At 43.9% G+C, this 18,864-nt stretch overlaps 1 long non-coding RNA gene across 1 annotated transcript; it reads left to right on the top strand.

Annotated features, from left to right (window-relative positions):
* LOC142410957 (uncharacterized) lies at positions 1-3,535 on the top strand. Its single transcript, XR_012776072.1, has 3 exons — positions 1-42; positions 2,277-2,542; positions 3,523-3,535. It is a non-coding gene; the product is annotated as an uncharacterized LOC142410957 (long non-coding RNA).
* Positions 3,536-18,864: the final 15,329 nt, after the last annotated feature.

Here is an 18,864-nt window from a genome sequence, read left to right as displayed (position 1 = left end):
CTAATCTGCCTGTTGCAAGGCTGCGTGCGCGAGGAAGAGAATGTATGTATGCGCCGATACTCTCATACCGGGATCATATTTTATTTTGTCACTTGATATGCCTCTGTCAGGCAAGGCAGGACTTCCCAGAGTTTGAAATAATCCAAATTCAATCACTTTAAAGCTGCTACAATATGCAAGTCCTGGCAGCCGTTTTAAATTAATGGAACATCAGATGTGCTCTGATCCTCTCAATTTCCTTGGGCAAGGGAAATTCTGCTGCGGTGGTAGCGGGAGGGGAAACATAGGGCTATCAGTAAAATAAACGTCAGCTTTTGTCTGCTGATAAAAAAATGCATACAGCAAAAAAAGACACGATATTTATTGCCCCGTAATTAAAATGCATTTCTATAGGCAATAAGGATTATCTTAGTGGTTTGGACAAGCAAACACTGTGCAGTCTGATCCACGTGAATGGACATTAAACTGAAATACAAAATTGCTTTTTATTCGGGGTTTTACAAATACAGCTGAATATTTTGTTTGGGTATAGTTTTTTATTTTTTGTGCCCGCTGATGTGTTTATCAATAAAACTATTAGAATGCCAGCCTTGAGAGCCCAGTCCAGGGGCAAGGATGAGATTTTGGCAAGAACTGGGGGGAAGGGGGGGGGGGGGGGGGGGGGGATAAATCTCCATAGCAAGATGCCCGCCCATGCAAATGCACTTGGTTTGGGGTTTACTTTGAAAGTGTAAACATTCCTCGGGTTTGTCAAAAGGCTTGCAGACTTGAGAACCTTTTGATCAAACCTGGGCTGTGTTTTGAGGAAACCTGCACTGTAATATGGTTTTCAAGATGCAATTCAGTGGCTTTGCTTTTGAAATACAAACAAGCCCAAAAATTCATATCAAGGCTCTGAACCTTTGCACAAGCTTTTACGGTGCATGGTTTTTGCTGATCTGTAGGGCTTATCACCCAGGGCTATGTCCTGGCTACAAGGGCCCACATTTCATAGTGTCTTTTTCCTGAAACAAAAATACAATACAAGCTGTCAGAGTTAAATTGAGGACAAGGTATTTCTTTAATTCTGATTTTTCAGTTATTTGCTTTATACGAGGAAAGCCTGGCTGCCTCTGCGCTAACTGGGACTCGCATTGCCAGACAGTATGTTTTAAGTTATTTTTAAAAATGCTGGGTTTTGAAGGCTCTTAAATCCTTTGATGGAAATGAAAATAAAAATCATAGTTTGGAACCTAACAGAGACTTTTAATCTTGATCTTAAAAGCATGAATCATACTACAGCACAGAGTAAAAGTATTTTCTGTCCTCTGCACTTGCCTTCTCTACACATACCGATATTTGATATTTATAGGTAGCAATTAGAAATCTCAGGTAGTCCCAGTGCCTTGTGCCAAGCTTTGTACACAGTTACTGCCTCACAGTCTACGGCTGAGATTTCTACAGCCTTGCTGTTTTTCTCATTTGAATATGACATTTCAAGCAAGCCTGATTAAAACAAAGCAAAGCAGAAGCAAAATGTCTCAAATTCCACATGTGTAACGTTATGGCAACAAAACTTAGACCGATTACTGTCTCAGAGGAGGAAAACTAGTGGCAAGGTAGAGGTGTTGCAATAAAATTACAGAAAAACTTCTCCCATAGCCACCCTGGAAAACCCAGCCATCATTTTCTGCCAGAGCTGAGGCAGAGCCCAAGCCCAGCCCCAGCCCAGAGAGAAAGCCTGACTGACCAGCTGCTCCCCTGGGTCTCAGAAGCGCAGCCAGTGCACGGATGCCAGGTTTCAAACACTGGATGAAGAACAACCAGCTGAAATACATTTTTTTTTCTTACTGTAAAATTCTGACTTGATGCTAAAAGGAGCGCACCCCCTCCCATATCTGCCAGCAGAGGCATCCCTTCCCTTTGCCTGCCTGGAGCAGGAGTTAGCAGCTGCCAGGATGCTCCCTCGGGATGGTCACTTGGCAGGGGCAGCAGGTACCAAAACCCAGTGCCTCTTCCAGTGGTCCCCACACAAAAGTTAGGCTCTCCTCAGCCCAAAGCGCTCCCCTGACACCCTCTGCCAACCCGACTGCCTGGCAGCTGCAAGGGTGCAGCGTGGCTGATGGCAGCCAGATATGTTGGGGCCTTCGTCCCAATGGTCATCCCAAGAGCTGTCAGGAAGCTGTTCACAGCCTGCGAGTGCCCCTGTCCGTGAGCAGGCGTGTGCTGTGGCGGGAAGGGGTACTGGGCCCTTGGGGTTGTGCCATGGATGCTGACAGACTGCTTTTATTCTCCAGGATCCTGCCACAGTTTCTGTCCCAGAAGAGGCGGCTATGATGAGCAAGAAATGAATTCCCGTATTTATTTCCAAGTTGTGCAGTCTCCTCCCAGCGAGTCTGAAGACGACTCAGGATGCTTTCCACAGTTATGCCCACCACCAAACCACAACAGAAGAAACAATCAAGACAGAAGTTCATCCTACCCATATGAACCAGGCATTGAATCCCCATGTCTGAATCCTTCTGGACTTAAAACTCTCCATTACCTCCACTGGAGTTTTAAGGTGAAGAATTTCAAGATTTGCCCCTAAATAAAAAGGGCCAAATTAATATAACAGCATGGTGGAGTTTCCATTTACTGCACACAACAGTCAAGATATTCAGACTTATGGCTCCCACTGCAATTGTAGTTCAGTTTCCTTGCTCATACATAATGTTTTTACCTACTCTGAATGGGGTTATCTTTAGTTCCTTAACAAGCCCATATAATTCAGCTGTCACAGTTTCCATAAGAACAATACCTTGGAATTTCCTGCCTTTAATTTGGACTAACTCCTGTCTATAGCATCGCATTAATGATGTTTCCAACATGTGTGGTGACGATGAAATCAATCATTAAGTACACGTTACATATATATTTATAATGTTCAGGTACTATTTGTAGAGTTAACATCTCAAAGTAATGTAAGGATCTCTTCTTGATAAACCTAACAGCCCCAGCTGGGCTGCCTCCTCTCTGTTTCAGGTTTTGCAGCTGGGCTGTTCGCTGTGAAGGAAATTCTCCTGCCCAAGCAGACAGAGACAACAGATATGAACCTGCCCCGAGTCCTTTCCCCACCTTTTCTGCCATGGGGACTTTTCCTGTTGCCTGACCACAGGAAGATGGTGGTCCTCAGGACAGAAATGCCTCCTGGCACACGCAGCAGCATCCTACCTGCCGCAGAAGCACGTCAGGGGAGCTCACCCAGATGTCCTGTTGCACTGAGCTGGAGAGATTGCTATTGCTGTCTCTGAGTGAGGCAGGACATTTAGCAGTTGAGACCTGAGGCTTCCCAATTAGCCATCCGGTAGCATATTGACAGATGGCTGTTTCTATTTTTGCCTCCCTTATGCCAGGCCCATTCATTCAGTGCGCTCCTTTTAATTACACAGAACCACGTGCCCAAAACCTTGTCCGCTTTTTCCTGAGTGTATCAGTTGGTCTAACAGGAGATATTACCTTTCCCTAAAACACTGCTTAACAGCTTCACCATTTGTTTTGCAGCACTGAAGACGACATCCAGTTTGACTGTGCTCGTACTTGGCAGTTCCCCTGAGCTTCAGGGGACCAACAGCTCTTCACAGAAAAGCAACTATTATCTCTCCCTTGCCCGAGTCCCTCCCTACGTACCTGCGAGCCAAGCTGGCAAGGAGGGGCATCAGGACACAGCAAAAGGCAACAAAGGTTCAGCACGAGGCAATCTGTATCAGCATAAACTCAAGCAAGGCAGCATCATATAAAGACCTGATAATCCTCCCTTTCTGGGCTTCCTCCCTCAAAAGCACAGGTCCCCAGTTCAGTATATGGTAGGGCCAAAACACACACGTAGGCTAAGCAGCCCAGGAGCGACATATTGTTTCATCCCTCTTCCCAAAGGTTTTCTAAAACCTTGACTGTATTTTCAGGCTAAGCATATGCTAATTTGCAGAATAAAGAGAACAGGAGGTGAAAAATAAGACCCACAAAAGGCTGGGGTGGGTGACCTCCAGCATAGCTCTGGCATCACCTAACTGCAAGCTGCCCTCCATGGAAAAGCAAAAAAGGGCAGGAGCCCGGCCAAGGGGTCAGGGCTGCCTGAGCAGACACAGCACCACACACAGTTTTAAAACCACTTGCCATTTCTGGAAGGACCCCAGCCTGGAGCCCACCATTGCTATGCTGCTTACAAGGAACGGGTCTCACCCATTTATCTCCTCTTCACTTGTGATCAATGGCCCTATGGAAAAACGGCATCAATAATGAATAAGTAGCAAATGATGTGCTCTATCTTTCCAGCCCTGGCTATAATGAAGACCATCAGGTGGTACAAATTACTTCACCTTAGTCACATTGATTTTCACCAGCTGGGAATCTGGCCCAACTTTCATTTGGTTCATGAAGGAAATAAACAACGTAGTACCATTTCGGAGTTGACAATGCAGGCAGACCACAATTTCCACAAAATCTGGCTGGAGGGAAGGTTAAGGCCATTTGCATTGACCAGATGGCACAAGCACAGTTTACCAAGCGTGGAAAAAATATCCAGCCACAGAGAGGCTGCTGCTGGCTTGGCTGGGGCTCTGGCATCAAATCTCTGCACAAACCCAAGCTTTCTAAAGAGTCTGCGAGAAGATGCGCAAGCCCGTCCAAGGCTGAGCAGGCAGTGCCAGTGACACAGCAGATGCATATGTTTCTAAGAATACTGAGGGGCAGCCTGGCACTCTGGCGAGTGCTGGAAGCTGCACTGCACATGCGGCCGCAGCTATCATTAGGGTTTTGCTGCTTTGGCACCTCTTCTTAATTTACTTAATTTCTATTTATACCATTCTGTTTCTGTTTTGAGCCTTTATCAGATGCTGACATGTTTTGTTCGGAGCCAAACTTTGGAAGGAGGCTTTGGAAAGAAGTCATTTAAGGGGAGCTTAAAAATGTCAGGGTGCTTGGGAGGGGCCATTCCCAAGCGAGGGGTGGCCACAGTAACTGCAAAAAGGCAATTGGGCCAGTTTTCCCCAGGGCTAGGCCAGTGCTCCCCTGCCTGGTGGAGCCAGGTCCCTGAGGGTCTGTGGAGAGTCTGCGAAGGCTAATGGGGAAAAAACTAACCTTGCTGACAGCAGCTTTCCACACCTGGGTCTGAACCTCCATTGGAAAATGGAGGTAGAGGTCTGCAAATCACGGGAGGTTGAGAACCACAGCATACGCATGTCCCAGCTCTGTCTCCAGGGTAGCTAGTAATTGTGTCCAACTGATGAGTACTTCTGAAATAAATTACTTACTTATTGTGATCATGCTGCCAAGCATAAGCAGAGGGTGGGGGGTAACACTTTCTTTCCTTTGCCTCCATCTGTGACCCAGTGACATGCTTGTCATGGCTTGGCTGGAGGACACATGGAGCTCCTGAGAAACAGCTTCCAGGGAAAAGCTATACATGCCGTGTCTGAACAGCGCTGATTGACAGTTTTGGTGGTTAAAACTCTGAGAGCTCAAATACAAGTAGCAGATGAGAAGAACACGGCTGTTGATGTTGACATGTTGCTGGACTTATGGAATGATGATAAACAGCTGGAAATGCACGTGATGCGCTGGGGAATAGGGACGGAGTGAAGAATTTCAGACTTGCTGGAACATCACAAACGAAAAGGCGATCAACTGAGGATGCAGAATTCTTCCTTTGCAAATCGTTTTTAGATCTTTCACTGCTTCATGCTACAATGGTCTTCACTCCCCTGGCTTTGGGAAGATGCACATGGCAAGGCTGCAGGCTTCCAGGCTGGCCAGGCCCACACAGGCGTCCGCAAAACCTCCCCATACAGCAAAAACATTTAAGGTGGGTGAATATCTTCAGGCAGAAGAAGAGAAAAGAGAAACCCTGTTTCTCTGTTTGTGGATGACTGAGGAAAAGATGTAGAATGGGTTCAGTAGAAAATCACCTTCCTGGAGGAGCTTTTTTCTTTTTTTTTTTTCCTGAATAATCACACCATTGGCAAGTCCTCCGTGCAGTGCAATCCCAGACTTGAGAGCACACTGCTCCCTACACATCTCTGTCTCCAAGGCCAGGTGTGGCACCGACAATTGCAGGACTTCTCTTCAAGCCGTTCCCCAGGGGGACCAGCTGCTGAAGCATCGGAAGTCCTGTCTAGAGCTACCTTAAAACTGGGGAGCTTATCTCTGTATTTCAGTGGCGTCTGGTGTTGTACTCTGCCATAAGCTTTAATTGTTGCTGTTCTGAAGAAAGCCTTTGTTCGATACAACTGCCTACTTCACGATGACATCATCCAAGACTGTGGAAAAAAAGCACAGCCTGGAGTAGTCAGGCATGTGATGATGTATAAATAGCACTGACAGAACAATATTATAAACTCTATTGGTACAGCTGAGATAAAAATAGCAAGTTGCTGATTCATCTAAGATATCGGCTAGAGAGATGGCTTGAGGTTCAGCTACAATAAACCTTTTCAGCTAAAAGCATGTTACTTCACCATGAATCGGCTGCTCAGAGCTTTCATTCTTTTCAGAGAAGCACCTGTCTCTTCCTGCTTCGGTCCTCCATTACTGAACACATGAAATATAGGGCCTGATTTTATTTCTGCTTCCCTTACGCTGAAATACGTTGCAGTCAGAGAGTTCTCTAAGGCTTTATATGCATGTAGGAAAAGCAGAAGCATTCCTAAAACTGCTTGCCAAGTGGCTGGTAACGGCAAGGTTTATGTTATTGTTCACAGTTATGTTTCTACTTTGCCTGCCTCTAGGAAAAACAAACAAGGGACCATTATTTCAATAAATCTGGAAATGCTGAACCATACTTCCAACACCTCTGAATCTGTAATGACTAGGTCATTTTATGGCTTTCAGTAAGGTACGTGCAAAGTCAAGTACATCCACATACAGTGCGCTTTTCAAACCCTTCAAACAGACAAAATGAAACCTCACATGCCAAGCCTAGAAATACAGGAATTAAAGGGGAAAAAAGAAGCCAAGAGATGGGTGACTTGCTCCTTGGAACACATCAGCAGCGATTACTTGTGCTGTGTCTCACATGGCCCACAATTTGTGCTCTTGTTTGATTTAACTTTTTAAGTATCTGGACTGTAACATCAGCCACGTCGATGCTATGCCCCCTCTTCATAGGAAGACCCTGGAGGAAAGCACATGGACTACAGCACCAAAGACTAGTGCTAGAGCTGCAAATTCAGGGGCAGCTGCTGTTGGGAAGCAGAGTCTCGCGCTGCAGCCTGTCTGCTTCCAGAGCATGCGTCACGGTGACAAGCTGCCCGGTATAGGATGCTAACTGGCCACAGCCACCGATAAACAGGCAGCTCCAGGAATCCCTCTCTCATGGCAAATTCTTACCCACAATGTGGCCACCGTATTTTTAGACACAATTAAAAGAGGTCTTAAATGTTTAACTTTCAGTTTTTAACACTACAGCCGTATGGCAAAAAGAAGCACAGATAATAAATGGTACCTTGTAAATAGGAAGATTATGAGGTTTCTCTCCCTTCATGTTGGGCAAGCTCCTCTGTAATCAGTACGACGCTGCTCAGTGTATTGACTTGGGCTAATGAGTAGAGCCAGGACACTCGCAGCCTGCTCCTTCACCTCCTGCGTGACTGTTTCTCCCCCACAAAACCTCCTATTGCTTGTGCATCCCCTTGTGGTCATTGCATAATGATGACAAAATCTCTAGCAGTACAGAAGAAGACAGGTCACCCTCTACTTGTGAACACCTTCCTGCTGGATCTCCACGGGCAGTGGAGTGGGTAACAGAAATAAGCTTTCCTCAAACCAATGCAATTGCTTTGCAATTTATCACCCATGATTCCACTTACCAGTAACCTATTAAGTTTCTGTGTGCCAGCAACTTAAGTCCATGTTCTGTTCCTCAACGGCATGACCTTACACTGTGACCATCATCTGCATGAGCGTCAGCTACAAGGACATGGACATACCAGCCCCATTAGAGCAGCTGGCTTTGTACAAGTAGAGTGCTTTATCTACTGACTGCATCTTGGTTTGCATCAAAGCGAAGTTGCTTGTTTAGGACCATTAAAATGAGCAAGGCTTATACAATTACGGAACTTTTATATTAATTTTTAAAACTTGCAGATGTTGCAATCTGTACGTATGGGAATAGCGCCAAATGTTACGATGACAGAAGAAAGTTATATTGGCTGGGTTTTAAAAGTAAGGAAGCAGGAAAAAGAAAAATCTCACCCTACCACTGTCAAGGCATTACACGTATCTGGTTTTGCACGCAACTTTTAGTTAGCAGCTTTGCATTTCTGATAGTGAGTTAATCAGCTAATCTTTTTATGAGCACAAAACCAGTGAAATAGTGTGGGGGCAATGACAACAAAAAGCCCTTATTTACTTCTGGGGTATTTTTGTATTCACTAAATCCTTCCTGCTATGCCCGGAGAAGACCTCTGCTGCCCATGAGTTTCAGAGAGCAATGCCAGCAGTGAGCCTGCTTATCTGCCTCTTGCGTCAACATCCTCCTCCGGGGAGGGCAGCGCTGGGAAGAGTGCCCTTTGGGATGCCACTCTGCCGCTGTGCAGCGTCCCGAAGAATTTGCGGCTCTAGCATTACTTTGAGGCCGAGGTTGCTGGTTGATCAACATACTGAGGTGCTTTGCGGAGAGCATTTAAGTGACACTCAGTGATCTACACAAACAACATATGTTTTATATTATCAACATCTCCTTTGTATTCCAATTGCATGTCAGTACTGGTAGAACCTGCTGATGCTAAGACCAGCTTCAGCTTTGAAGCTCGGGACAATAACAAAATAACCTGCTATTTGTTTATGTTAGTAATAAAATCTACCAGCAACTATGATTTGATCGTGGCCTTAACAAGAAGGCTAGCCAAAGGAAACCTTCTCAATAAATAGGAGATGAAGGAAGCGGATGTGTTGTCTGTGGTTTTTCTAAATCTAGTCCAAGAAGCTGATGGTTATGCTTAAAGTCTTGAATTATTTTGGACCCCAGCTTTCCAAAAGATTGCTTGGAGGACAAAGAGAGATTGTAGCATTTGCCTCTTCCTAGGGTAAAGGTTTTGAGAGATGGAGCAGAGCCAAACACTACAATTGCTGTTTTCCTGAATCCACCAGAAGCAGCCAAGGAGCAAGGGTGGATGCACTGCCCCAGCATGGCAGGCTCTCCTAATCGCTGTCTTCCCTGGGCATCCCTCCTGGCTTCTCCTCCTGCGCTGCCTCTATTCCTTCTGCCACATGGTCAGCCGTACGGCTTATCCTGTGCCTTGGGGCTGGGAGAATGGGCGCCCTGGGATTGTGCTGTGAAGCCATCTGGGGGACTGCAGCTGCATGTGCATAATCACCAGACAGTATATTGAATTTATATGTATATATTTATACATATATTTATATATATATAAGCATAGCAATGCCACTACAACTAGAGACATGCTACATGGGAACAGATCAAGCGCACCTTTTGTGCACCTAATCACTCCTTATGCATTCGCCTTGGATTTCCGAGGTAGAGAAAAGCTGGTTTGTAGAGCACACCTAAGCAGGCAATTTAAATTTTTGGCATCTCTTCCCCAATATCTCCACCACTGGTGAATGTGTGAATGTACTATTGGCTCACCACAGCCTGGCTTGGTGGATTTTACAACAGAGCATTCTGATAATATCGTAGACTTAGATGTGAGTAAGACTTCTAATATAGCAGCACAATTTATTCCCATTTCCAGTTTAATGGAGCCTTTCTGATTATTTTCACAGCATTGTGTAAGGGTTTTTTTCCCTGCTCACAAAAGGGTAAAGCTCCTAATGTGTTCCTGAAATGCCTTGTGAAGTTAATGTGTCTTATTCTCTGTCATCAAGAGAATGATACTGGAATGAATGAAAGTCAATATTTTTTCTCAAAGTTTCTTAATATTCGGTCCTCATATGGCGTAAGGGAGTAAACTCTCAATTACACAAAGGCAAATACAGAGAAATCCGTCAAAGTCAATAGAGTTATTCTGGACACCTGAGTAATTCGTCCCTTGGTATGATTCAGTCTCCAAAATCCACTCTGAATGTCCATAACGACTGTTTGCTATTCACTTACATTTTTAGCTCTGTTATAATTCTAATTTTTTCCATGTTTCACAAATAGCTGGAGTCAGTTTCTTTCAGATGATGCTGTTTCCCCAACTTGGCTTCCCTATGAATAACCTCCATCATCACTATGCTACTTTTGCTTGAAGGTTTCATTTTTAACAATAAACATCTATCCCAGATGCCTTATTTTCAGCTTCATTAAATGTTTTACTAGTTCATCTTGAGTCACGTCAATATTTACCTTGGACACGGTTCCATATCCTTTAGTTTCTAATACCAGAATTCTCCAGACAAGCTTATTGTTCCTGGCTTGACTTCTCCAAGTCATAGCTTAAAACTTTTTTTGACATACTAAATAAGATGCAAATTCACCCAACTATTTGCTTTGCTGCGTGCTGCCAGCTATGTCTATTCCAAACATCTCTGAACTATTTACTTCAACTTCTGTGTACCCACAGGCTCCAAACCTGTACCCAGTTACTCTGAGGTAATTTCAAAGCCATTTAATCACAGCAATTAGCAGAAGAGAAAGCAGAAATCAGGTATCAACCTTTTGGGCATAGTACCACAACAGACCATTTCTACTGATATTTTGCATCCCAGAGAAAGGGTGTCAGGAAACCAGGAGGGCTTGCCAGCCCCTGCACCCTCGCGTTGGTCCTCACTGTGCAAACCCGGGTGCTCTTCTGGGAGATGGGACTGCATTTCTTCACTCCAGCTCTCTGCCCTGCTCCTGACCAGCCGGACCGACTTGTGCCGAGCCGAAGGTCATCGTGCTGCTTCTTGTACTCACCGGTGTACTGAGCAGGTCAGAAGACACCTTGTAAAATAGCGAGCAGCAGCAGGATGCCACGGTGACCAGGCAGGAGGCCAGCAGCAGCGTGGAAGCAAGTTCTCCAGTAATATCAGTAACATAGGTAATGGTAGTAACTAGGAGAGAGGAGAGGTGGTGTTGAGGGTCATATGGGAGCAACACGGAGCCTAGGAGGATGCAAAGGTGAGCGGAACAGGTTCTGCCCCTTCGGCAGCTGCGCAAGAGCAACCCCTGGCTTTGGCAAGAGGCTGGCAACAACTGGTGTACGGCAGCGATAAGGTACGTGAAGGAGAGCAGGCGTGGGCATGGGGAGGAGCAGCGCAGGTGTCGGGGGGATGGTGTTTTAGGGGAGGTAATGGACAGCCAGTCCGTCTGTGTGGGACCCCAGTGCAAGGGATACCTGGAATAGCTCAGTGCGCTCATCCCCAAGCAGTCCTGAGCTGTCACCCCCAGAGACATCCAGATCCTGGCTGCTCCTTACTGCTGTAGGCATGCTTGCTTGAGAAAAGTTGTGTCTAAATGCATACAAGACAACGGGGAACAAAAGTTTGAGAAGTGGAATTTTCCTGATAATTTTCTCAATCTTTACACTGAGTTTACTTCAGGTCCTTTTTCAAAGCAGTAGCACAAAAAAAGTAGCGTGAGGTTTGATATATTTATATTTTATATTCATGTACCGCACTGGAATAAAACATTTTGAATTTTATATTGGATGTGAAAAAGCAAAGGTGTCAAGCTGGGAAAGTGCTTTGAAAATAACAAAGGACTTTATATGGGATTGTTTGAGGTCATTTTATCTGTTGTTCCTGACAGTATTTAAGTACCTCTGTTCAAGTTTGCAATGCCTTTGGTTGTCACTCACTGAAATCAGTGATGGAGACTGGCAGGGCAGCCGGGCACGCGCCACAAGGGGATACACGAGGAAAGAAGCACTCAGATTTTTGGAGATCTCCAAAGCGAATATTATACCTGTGCCATCAGCCCATGTTTGTCGAGAGGTGTCAACGTGGCCTAAAGAATCCGTGAGCCATGTTCTTGTGAGAGGGGAGACAATTTCACGTCATGCCGACTTCCCCGAGCAGGATACTCCTATGAGCAGGCCAAGGAGATGGCTTTAGATCTCCACCCAGGTGTGCAACAGTTTTAAGCAGAAATCCAGGCTATTAAGCTGAGTTCACAGTGCAATGATTTCAGTGATTGCCACACATGCAGATATACAGGGCTAGTTCTGAAATACCTTGCTTGGGTGCTTTAGCAATAGCAGCACAAGTAAATAATTTCTGTAGTTAGCCCACACGCCATTGCTAACACCCCAGAAAGAGTGTATCTGCACAGTGTAATGAAACTAATATTTCTGTGCACCCTAGACCACATTATAGCTTACAGACTGTTCCCCTGTGCTTTGACCCAAAAGGGCTGTACTGCCAAGCGGACAATTGAGGTTTTATTTGTTTTTGAAAGAACTTGCTCACCTCTAAAGCAGAGGTGGTCATTTTCCTCTTCTGCTCTAAGCCAGAATCAGAGAAAGAGATGACTTTGAAACTGGGATATTCAAATTGCCTTCTCTGCCCTACGTTCCCCTGCACACATACTCCAGCGAACAAAAGCAGCTTGGTATGGGAAGGGAGATGAGCCAGGATGAGGGACCACTGTCTCCCACAAACACATGCAGCCAGGAGATAAAAGGGAATGGTTGAATACTAGATTAAATGCAAGTTTCACGTAAATGATCACTTACAGAGACCTAATAAATGATTCTGTGCAATGCATTGTCAGAGATTTCTCTCTGCCATTTTTGTTTTGCATGTGTATTTAGGAGCTTTTTCCCCTTGGAGGATAATGTTGAGGTTTTAAAATTTATATTAATCTGTCACTTCATTCAGCTGTCACTTTGAAAGGGCTTCTTTTTTTAATAAAGTGTCTTTTTTTTCTTTTTAATGTGTTGCCGTATCAGAATGGAGTATTTAGGATAAGCCCTTTCAACGGCAGTACTGCATAGGATGGGAAGGGATGGGATGTAGGAAGGCTGCTTTTTATATAGTATGATCTCTTTTGACCCAAACAACTAATCAGAGTTTTAGAGGTCTTGTATTTACCCTAGCTGGGGACTGGCAAGGCTCTTCACTGCAAATCTCTCTGCTCCCAAGGACAGTCTTCATTTCCAGAGCAAAGGAGGACTCCACCGGTGACAGAGGCTTTGCTGACGGATCCCCCACACTTCTTTTCAGGCAGGAGTGCTGGCCCAAAAGCTCTCAGGGTGGGGTTTTTTGTTTGGTTTGTTTTTTTCTGTATTGGGACAGGGTTGCTACTCAAAAGAAGTTATGAATTGCTCCCTTCAGAGCAAAGGTCTCTGACAGCCTTTGCTGGGTACCATCAGATGCCTTCCCGTCCCTTGCTCTCCATCCCACCTTCCAGCTAGAGGTTACCCCAGACTGCGAGCCGCACCTTACCCACTTCACCTCCTCATCCGTCGCCGTTGTGCAAATCCCCCTGTGAGGTTCAGCCTGTGCGTTGCTGAGGCGTAGCGATCAGCTCTGTGCTTCCACCTCTGCTTGGAATATGGACAGGGAGGGGACGATATAGGAAGGCACTACCAAAAAAAGATTGCAGAGGATGCCCATCAAAGCCTCACATTTCTTCTTGTTGCTGTCCTAGATAGACACCTGGGCTAAATGCTTGCCCGGGGTCTCACTCAAGTCTGTACATTTGCGTCCCTGTGGCTACAGAGGACACCTCTCTCTCAGTCTGTGCTGTCTCAATGCTTCTTATTCTGAGCTTGCTCTGCCTTGCTCTAACTAAAAATGGCATCAGATTACTGTGCCGTGATCAATCAGTGTGTTCACTTCCTCTCATTCACTCTTTGCCTGTATACCTTCAGTTATTCTTTCCCTCAATTGTTTCTTTTCTTCCCATCAAAATACCTGGAAGTATTCCAAAAACTTTTTCCTGCTGCTAAGTATGAGCATTTTATTTGCCAACATCCACTTGAATTTGATCTTGAACAGCGCAATGGCTTTACACATAATATTTCACATAGGGCCCATGATTTCAGTGCCGATTGCAAGATAGAGACGTGCTAGTCCCACCTGTATGAGTTCTGTTTTCTCCTCAGCTCTGGGAATTTCCATTTCACTTGTCTTCATTCCCACCAGCCATCCTGCATTTGGCCATATGATTGCTTTCCTCCTGGAAGAGAGGGGACAGTCATTCAGCCTGCAGGTCACACCTAGATTATCTTTAATCACTAGGCAGCTTTGCTGATAGCAATCTCATTTCTTCTTTCAGAATAAGGGAAAAACCCTCCATGAAGAGACAGAGGGTGTGAGGATGCTTCTGAATTAGTCACTGAAAAAAGTTCCAAGGCTCAATTCTTATTATCAGTCTCTCCAGTGGAAACACAGAGTAACTCCAGTAAAATCAGTGGAATCGCAATGGTGTAGCTGAGATCCAGATCAAGATAGAGGTCTTGGAATATGCTGCTCTGAGGGTTTTTTTTATTACAGACATCTCATCTCCTGCTTTATGAGTTATTTTGAAGGTTTACTGTATCCGAGAAAGTAGAGCAGGAGTTCAGATTATGAACTTTGATTGCTCATGGTTTATTCAATATTTTTAATAAAGTTTGAAAAGGTTCCCTTCCATCAAAGAATGTCCCCTTTGATTAATCAATTGAATTTGATATTTTCTCCATGGTGAATACAAAGCAGTATACCCCTTTGCTAGTTGTTTACAGGCATCTTCACAGCACACAATAGAACAGTTATTTTCTAAGTAAAAGAGCTGTGATCATAAATGTTAATAAACCACTTAATAGTGTAGCATCTTTTTCTTCCTTTAAAAAACACACAATAAGGATATATCAAGCCATTTTTAATATAATCTGCATACTTTCCAAATAACATATTCAGGAAAACAGAGTCGTCTTAAATGGCCTTCTTCACATTTACATCTGTAACAGCTGCAGTAGCAGCTCTGTCGGGCTTGATTTTATTCAGCGTTGCGGGATCAACATAAAATCTAGGCTGAAAATTAAAGGGAGTAAATGTACCCCTGACAGTCAAGAAAATGGTTTTGGTCCAAGAGTATTTCTGGCCACAACTCCCTTTCAAAAGCAGCTTTGTCATTTGTGCCTGGCCTAGTCCCAATAAGTGCTATTATGATTTGTTACATTTTCTATAGAAGCAGGAGACCATTTATTAGCCCCATGGTATTGTATTGAGCTTCAATTATGTAATAGTCATTATTCTGCTGAATATCTGAAGCTTTGTAAGAAAGTTTTAGCTCTGGAAAGAAATGTACAAGGTTCTCAAATGATTTTGAGGAAGATCAAACTCCCCCTTTTTTGCTAGTTGAAAGAGGAAAGGTCCCTTCTTGATATAAATCATGAATAATTTGAATAGACTTTTTTCTAAAGAAAAACTCCTTTTTCTTTGAAAGCCATTGATAGCTTGGGATTCAAGCAGAAGAGAATAAAAGAAGAAATAATAGTTTGTTCCTAGAAGAGAATGTGATAGGTATGCTTCCAAATTAGCGAGATTTTAGTTTAATTATAACTGAGGAGCGTGCGTGCATGTGTGATTTGCCTGCTTGTAAGCGAGGAATGAGGATCTCTCCCAGACGTAGCTGGGCAGAGGAGGGGGCAGGTCCCCAGCTGGTGTAAGCCTTGCTAAGGCCCCCTTGATGCAGTTTTTGCAGCTGGCGTAAGTCGAGGATGTGCCCCACCTTCCCGTTTGCTTGTTTATCTGCCCCTTAAGGTTCAACAACGCAAACTCTTGATACCTAATCAAATGCCAGTGGCCTTCCATTTCCAACTGGTCTGAGCCATCCACATCTCCCAGACTTGTCGATACACTAACTACCACAAAATAACTAGTTAACTAGCTACCTGACATCCATAAAATAACTTTTAGCTGACATCCATAAAATAACTTTTACTTGACTACCATAAAATAACTAATAACTAGTTACCTGACATCATCCTCTTCTTTCTATCATCCCTTATTGTTTGTTTAAAAAAAAACCCCCAAAACATAGATTTTAAAAAGCACTGACATCAAAATAAAAATTGATCAGCTCCAAGCAATTCTGCCCTTCAGAAGCCATTTTACATGATTGAAGACTTCAGCTTCCAGCTCTCAGAGGCTTCTCCAGTTCTCAATCATGTGTGAATATTTCCCTGCTCTCTGTCAACAGCCAGACACTACAGCGCCTGTAACCACCAGCCACCAGGTAAAAGTCAGTCCAGCTGTTGCCTCTGACTTTTTTTTTTTTTTTTTAAGCTAATAACAAATACACCGCACACACAAGACGCACGCAACATATACACGCAACAGCCGCTCTGCCTCAGTAGCAAACCCAATACTCCTAGGTGTTCTCAGGAAATGGAAAAGCAATGTTCCCAAGGCTGACAGATTTCTGAAATGATCTTTCTTTAATGTATGCTCAGTTTAACTGGTATTTTAGTAAAATGGCTCTAGCTTTATGCCAGCTGAAGAGAAAGTAGAAAGTAAATCAACAAGCTCTTTTTCATATAGACTTCAGTATCTCAAAAATTCACAGCCAATGGAAATTTGCTACCCAGGTTGCACTCCTATTACAAAGCCAACCAATTCAAACACTGCTGCTACAACTCGATGTGACTACAGCTGTTGCAGAGCAAGCGTATGTATGTTTTGCCCTTTGCACGTATGTTTTGCCCTTTGTGAGGGCAAGCAAGAGATAATACATTTTGACCACAATCATGTCATCCTCTGGTTATTTTTGCAGTATAAATGAGTTATGTATGGATCAGATGCATTTGCATTTCATTCACTAATTCCACTCAGAGCAGCATTTAAGTGTCCTTATTTTTCACAGTAAGAGGAAAGAAGTTGGATACGCAGTTCGTCTTAAAAAATGTGAATTGAAGTAAAACGCATTTGCAAGTTGCACATTTACTGGATCAAGTGAAATAAGGCATCAAGCCAGAATCTGATCTTGTTTGCCACTATGTAAACGATGAGTAAGTCTGCTAGGGTCAACGGAGCAGCAGTGGAGTCACATGAGTCACAGCACACTGCTCTTCGGAAAGATTTCTCCATGGCTAAATATACTATTACAGTTGCTTCAAGAAAAGCTCTGTGTCAAGTTCTAATAAATGCTGGCAGTGATGCTGAGCTCTGAGCAGTCATAAAGCCAAAAGGATGAACAGGAATTAACAAGTGGCCTTAAAAACCTATTGAAGAGAACGGAAGTTTTGTCCGCACAAGAACTGAAGAACCAGAACTTTGGTAATGAAAATCGTGACCTAATTTTTCCGCCACCCACATTTAGCCACCTTTCAAATGGGTCTGGGGAAAAAAAAAGTAGAAAAGGAAACAGAATTTTCTTCAGGATCAGAGTGCAGAAAATACCACTAAAGTCAATAGGCTAAGTTTGTACAAGTTACCACTCAACTACGCGACAACATGCAGTTTGTTTTACTATAATTTTAGCCAGGCTTGTCCCAATAAATGACGTCTTGCTCCTCCCAGGGGAATGCATTAAACAAGCCTACTGTTATCAGTGAACAGGAACAGCCACACCAACGGAAGCCGATCCAACACCCTGTCCCCGTGATCCAGCAAAACGATAATTCCAATAAATACCCTTTATATCTCCATCTGATACACACAGTGCTGAATCTGGGAAAATGAGAGCTCAGTAAACCATAAAAGAGATGCCCTTTGGTCTTGTCTCTTTTCCGTGGAGTCATAATTTAGTGCTATTACAACAATAGTTTTAGGTAACTAAAATTGCTTATCAAATGTAGGTTTGCGTTCTCTACCAACAAAGTACTGAATTAGAAGAGATTTCATAATTCCTTATGAATTTCTCTCCCACCTAGTCTTTCCACTGGAAGCCTGATTAAATGAGTATTATTTCTTCTTAAGTGGTTTTACAGGTCGTTTATCTTAGATTTATGAGTATCAACCTACTTTAGAAGGTATTAGATAGCTTTAACGTTTGACACGTATTCTCTAAATCATTTACAGTGCTCTCCATTTGCACTAGACGACCAGTAATCTTCTCAATATTAGGTTTTATTGACAATGCACCATATAGAGTTCTTATTATATGGTAATGATTTAAGATAGGTGCAAGATTGGGAACAAATAAATCCAAAAGCTCATTTTTGATTGTTGACACAGAGCTGAGGACTAATGTGCATCCACCTAAATCACTCCGTTTCTCAATAACGTAACACACATACATGTTTAACCTGTTAGGAGCACAGTGCAGACGTGTGCAAACAGATTCTAATTCCTGCTTTGAGACTGGCGGACTCACGCTAAAAGCTCTGTGTTGACTCAGAGAAAAGCACCAGTGGACGCGAGACTCCCCCATCGCATGGGAGCACCCGCACCCGCCTTACACGGCGCGGTGGCTGCGGGTAAAGGTGCGGCGGGGGAGCAGGGGGCTCAGCCTGGTTCTCCGCGTTCCCGAGGGCTGGTTCATGCCCAGCTCTACCCGGCCCATTGCGGGCTCTCGCTGGCGTCCAAGCCTGACAGCCTCCAGCAGCCCAAGCACACCTCTGTTATACTTGAGTCATGCCAAGGTAAATATGCCTGCCGAGATCAAGAAGCATTTTGCCTGAGTAGACAGTTAGTAGGACTGAGATTAAGGGCTTAAAAATCAGACCCATGATTTATATTTGGGAGACAGTATCAAAAGCTGTCATATATAACAAAGACATACCTTCATGTAGCCATAACACAATAATAAGTTCACAGAAATATTGGCATTGATAGTAATTGAATTCAATTGAATAATTGATTCGACTACTTCAATAGATCAGCCCCCATATCTACATTACTCACAGAAAATTGGAGTAGCAGAAAAAAAAATTAAAGCAAGAGCCTTTGGTAGCAAATGAACATCTCTCCACTGAGTTCCACAGAATTAAAGTCTCATCTGCAACCCTGCAATCCAAAGGTATGTCTTTGAAATGCAGTCGAGATCTGTAT

Source organism: Mycteria americana, chromosome 6 (assembly GCF_035582795.1).
Source record: "Mycteria americana isolate JAX WOST 10 ecotype Jacksonville Zoo and Gardens chromosome 6, USCA_MyAme_1.0, whole genome shotgun sequence".
NCBI lineage: Eukaryota > Metazoa > Chordata > Aves > Ciconiiformes > Ciconiidae > Mycteria > Mycteria americana.
The sequence above is the reverse complement of the archived record's forward strand: the minus strand, read 5'-3'. Positions and strand labels throughout refer to the sequence as shown.